This window comes from Procambarus clarkii, chromosome 43 (assembly GCF_040958095.1).
Source record: "Procambarus clarkii isolate CNS0578487 chromosome 43, FALCON_Pclarkii_2.0, whole genome shotgun sequence".
NCBI lineage: Eukaryota > Metazoa > Arthropoda > Malacostraca > Decapoda > Cambaridae > Procambarus > Procambarus clarkii.
In genome coordinates, this window is record NC_091192.1 from 15,764,606 (window position 1) to 15,770,332 (window position 5,727).

Consider the following 5,727-nt stretch of genomic DNA (forward strand, 5'->3'; position numbering starts at 1 on the left):
AATTCATTTATTCCTAACACATGTTCGTCTAAAAATTCATAATATACTTATATAATGTTCCAGCGATGTGTAAATATTTCATTCAAAATGATCTGCTACCAGAAATTTTAGCCAAATATCCCCAGTTTGCTAACTGTAGGTAGTAACTAAGTGATTGTAACCTATCCACCGCCGCCCACTGGATGGGGGGCGGTGTGCAGGACAAACATATCAATTGTGACACTAGCTCTCCACATATGTCAGTTGCTTAATTTAGAACAAGTACTTGAGGTCGATCTCGAACCCATTGTTGATGTGATGACTTATATTGAATTTTGTAACTAGCTCATCAAAATTGTAACTTGCTTAGCTAAATGAATTGTGGGGTTCAGTCCCTGAGTCCATTATGTGCCTCTGTAACCCTTTCCACTACCGCCCACAAGATGGGTATGGGGTGCATAATAAATGAACTAAACTAAACTGTTCTGCAAACCAAGTTTATTATAAATGTATAATCGTTTATAAATAAAGTTTTTGACTTTAAATATATTAAAATTAAAAAATTTATTTTTTTTATTCAGGTAAGGTACATACATACAAGGTAAGATACAAAGTTGATGGATTTATAGATAGAGCTAGTACATACAATGCCTAAACCCACTATTACGCAAAGCGTTTCGGGCAGGTGCAATGTTAAATGGGATTCTTGTAATGTTATTTGTCTATTGAAATTGAAATTGAAATTGAAATTGAAATAACTTTGTCTATTTGTACTCACTGAATTTGTGCGCCCCTTGAGGGACTTGAAGTAGAGGGGGGTAGAAATAGCCTAAGCTACTCTATCCCTTTGAGATGCATTTCTTGCTTATCTCAATAAACATACTTGAACTTGAACTTCGGGCAGAAAAAACATTGAAGACTAAAACTTAATACTAATTGAGTTTAAAGTTTAAAATGTGTTGAGAACAAATAAAAATAAAAATAAGAAAGGGGGGAACATGGCTGAAAAAACAGCACAAATACAATTAGGTCGACAAACAGCGCTGTTTAAAAAAACAGACATGGGTTGACAATAGAGGGGTAAGGTAGGTTACAGGGAATTTATTAGGAAGTGCTTCGTTTTTATCTTAAACTGGTTGAGAGAGGTACTGTCTTTAACATGGTTGGGAAGGTCATTCCACATTCTGGGTCCCTTGATTTGTAGAGCATTTCTTGTTTGATTAAGTCGTACTCTTGGAATATCAAAACTGTATTTGTTTCTGGTGTGGTGCTCATGGGATCTGTTACAACCTTCTATGAAGCTTTTGAGGTCAGAATTGGCATTACAGTTCAGCGTTTTATATATGTATAATACACATGAGAGAATGTGCAGTGACTTAATATCTAACATATTCAGATATTTGAGTAGGGGTACCGAGTATATAACTTCCTACACTTTCTGGGGCCAGATTCACGAAGCACAGCTCAACAGTAGTATAAAATAATAAACCCATCCCAGCCCATAAAAAATGCGTCATCACCCATAAAAATACCACCCCATCCCAGCCCATAAAAAATCCGTCATCACCCATAAAAGTACCATCCCATCCGATTAAAAAACCCATCACCCACACAAATGTTTGAAGGCGAGGAGAAGGAATTAAAAGATACTCATAATTAAATAATTAAGAGACATAATAATTTTTTTTTGAGATATATACAAGAGTTACATTCTTGAACAGCTACGCTACATTCTAATACAGTACGCTACGTGTGAATGTCATACTAGTACGCTACGCAGTACGCGTATGCGTAGCGTTTCGGGCAGGTCCTTGGAATACGACCCGCACGAAGAATTGTTTTTACATCCAAGTTCCCATTTTACTGTTGAGTTAAACAGAGGCTACAGTTAAGGATTTGCGCCCAGTAAATCCTCCCCGGCCAGGATACGAACCCATGACAAAGTGCTCGCGGAACACCAGGCGAGTGTCTTACCACTACATCAAAGAGACACCTGATGAAGAAGAACATTGACAAACCAAAAGACTCAAAGGCCCCGTGGATGGAATTCAATTCAAAGTAATAATAATAATAATAATAATAATAATAATAATAATAATAATAATAATAATAATAATAATTTATTCTCAAGAAGGTTTTAGTTTAGTTTAGTTTAGTTCATTTATTATGCACCCCATACCCATCTTGTGGGTGGTAGTGGAAAGGATTACAGAGGCACATAATGGGCTCAGGGACTGAACCCCACAATTCATTTAGCTAAGCAAGTTACAATCTTGATGAGCTAGTTACAAAATTCAATATAAGTCGTCACATCAACAATGGGTTCGAGATCGACCTCAAGTACAGGTTCTAAATTAAGCAACTGACATATGTGGAGAGCTAGTGTCACAATTGATATGTTTGTCCTGCACACCGCCCCCATCCAGTGGGCGGCGGTGGATAGGTTACAATCACTCAGTTACTACCTACAGTTAGCAAACTATGGACATTTGGCTAAAATTTCTGGTAACAGATCATTTTGAATGAAATATTTACACATCGCTGGTACATTGGTCATAGAATTGTCTCAAAATTCACGTATCTTTTCGCACTCCATCACATAGTGACGGAGGGTGTGCGAATAATTTTGTTGACACAGTTTACATTTGGTCAGGTCTACATCAGCAGATAATGAGAATTCCCAGAGATACTTGTAACCAGGCGGTTAGAGTTGATGAGTTAGCCAAAGAATCTGCCTTTAAAGGAGCTGTTGAGTGTAACCTTGGATTGTCAATGAGCAATCTGAGAGCAGCAGTACACCGAGAACTTCAACAAGATCTTGTAGATCTGAGGCAAAGTGAAATTGACACCAGTAATTCCATCTATCATCATACTATCATGCAAGAGGAGCCACACATCTATGGTTCATCCAGTAAAATCAGCAGACTTCTAGATGTTACTACTGCTCGGCTTAGACTCGGTTACAAGTATCTCTGGGAATTCTCATTATCTGCCGATGTAGATCTGACCAAATGTAAACTGTGTCAACAAAATTATTCACACACCCTCCGTCACTATGTGATGGAGTGTGAAAAGATACGTGAATTTAGAGACAATTCTATAACCAATGTACCAGCGATGTGTCAATATTTCATTCAAAATTATCTGCTACCAGAAATTTTAGCCAAATATCCCCAGTTTGCTAACTGTAGGTAGTAACTAAGTGACTGTAATTAAACCTATCCGCCGCTGCCCACTGGATGGGGGGCGGTGTGCAGGACAAACATATCAATTGTGACACTAGCTCTCCACATATGTCAGTTGCTTAATTTAGAAATTGTACTTTCTGATCAGGGGGATAAAAAGACACCAACAGCATGGGGGCCTATTTATTTATTAGTAGAACAAGTAAATATTTTCTGCAGAACATGTTAATGAAGCGGCTATAACTTGTATATTTTACTACTGCATAACATAGACATGTATAACTTTGAGTACACAACATCAACTTAAGTGAACCCCCGTAATAACATTAATACAGTATGCTTATAGCCAGGAACTAAATAAATCAAGATCTGCAGAACACCGAATACTTATTATCTATGAGTAAAAGTAGGGCAAATGTATAACATATTTGTCATGGAGAATCGGGGCATTTAGAGTAGCATATATAATGCCTAAACACGTAACATTTAATAATGCCCCTGTCCAAGCGCCCCGAAAAGACATAATATAAATTCCTAATGAATTAGTACGTAAATTAACCAGTACATGCAGAATATACATAAAGGGTAAAATTAACATTACTCCTACAAGTCAGAGTAGGTAGCTGCGGACAGCGGAACACTTAGGGGCCGGCGCTGCACCCCTCCCCCCCCCTCAATAGACATAAGACTGTTGCTTAGTTTAGCTGACTGCACCCAGGAAGGGGAGGAGGGCGGGTTTGACTTGCGAAGCGGTGCGTGACCTCTCCTCCCCCCTTTATATAGGCCCCCCCTTTGCGCTGCTCGTCGTATCACTTACGGGCTATTCATGCCCGTGCCACCTCTTGGGTGGCTTAATCTTCATCAATCAATCAATTGCTGCTCGCACAGCGCCTGTAGATCGCGCTGTGCAAATGTCTTTCTTCTCCCTCAGAAAATCCTCCACTTTCCTGCGTAATGCAGTGGTCATTTGTGGTCGATCTCGAACCCATTTATGATATGGCGACTTATACTGAATTTTGTAACGATTTCATCAAGATTGTAACTTGCTTAGCTATGAATTGTGGGGTTCAGTCCCTGAGCCCATTATGTGCCTCTGTAACCCTTTCCACTACCGCTCACAAGATGGGTATGGGGTGCATAATAAATGAACTACACTAACTACTTGTAACCGAGTCTAAGCCAAGCAGTAGTAACATCTAGAAGTCTGCTGATTTTATTGGATGATCCATAGAAGTGTGGCTCCTCTTGCATGATAGTATGATGATAGATGGAATTACTGTACTAATGTCAGTTTCACTTTGCCTCAGATCTACAAGATTTTGTTGAAGTTCTCGGTGTACTATTGCTCTCAGACTGCTTATTGACAATCCAAGGTTATACTCAATTTCTCCTTTAAAGGCAGATTCTTTGGCTAACTTATCAGCTCTATCATGCAATCGGAGGCCAACATGAGATGGAGACCACATGAAATGGACTCTGTTACCATCATTAATAATTTTGTTGTATTTGTGTCTAGCTTCGGACACGAGCATGTTACAGTTATGTCTTAAAGAGTTGAGAGCATTTAAGGATGATAAAGAGTCACTTACAATTAATGTATCAAGTTTGGAGACTTGTACACATTTCAGTGCAAGAAGCAAGGCAAATAGTTCGGTATGAAGGGTAGAGGCCCAGTTGTTTATACGGACTCCCCACTCACAATATAAGCCATCGCCCATTGTCAGCACAACTGCACTTCCAGCTGCACCCGTGGTGCGGTGTAAGGAACCATTAGTGTATATGATTTGAGAGAGAAAATGCTCTGTGGACAGAGCATCAATATGGCTTAAGGCGTTGAGCTTTGCCTCAAGACGAAGCTTGGGCTGATCTATAATTTGCTTCTTGGGTGGGAAAGGGAGTGATTAAAAATGGAAAGGGTGTAATATATAAATCGGGCAGATATAAATCTCGGGTAATCTCCAACGGTACAGGAGAGTGCCGTTGTTGTCTCTCTTGGTACAAATGATAGATCTGATACATTCTGAGTTCAGTTCCAGTTTTAGTTATCCATTTACCATTGTAACCATTGTTATCGAGTTACCACCGACGGTAACAGTAGTAGGGATGACACGCCACAGACGATTAAAAAAAAATCGTGTGTAGCGTGTCGGTTTTCCAGTTAATCTGAAAAATCCCATGTGGACTGTCGGTTTTCCAGTTAATCTGAAAAATCCCATGTGGACTGTCGGTTTTCCAGTTAATCTGAAAAATCCCATGTGGACTGTCGGTTTTCCAGTTAATCTGAAAAATCCCATGTGGACTGTCGGTTTTCCACTTAATTTGAAAAATCCCATGTGGACTGTCGGGAGTTCCAGATAATTTTTTCAGAGTTAAAGACCAAAATTTTTCCAAGACAATTTTCGGATAAAGTGTCCATAAAAGTTTTTTAAGAGTTCTTATGGCAGAAAATAATTAAGAAAATCTTATAGAAAAATTAAGGGGGGCAAAGTTCGCTATTGAATTACTGAGAATAAACTCTACGATCAATTTCTGTTTGTTTTCAAAATCACTCATTTGGAGTCAA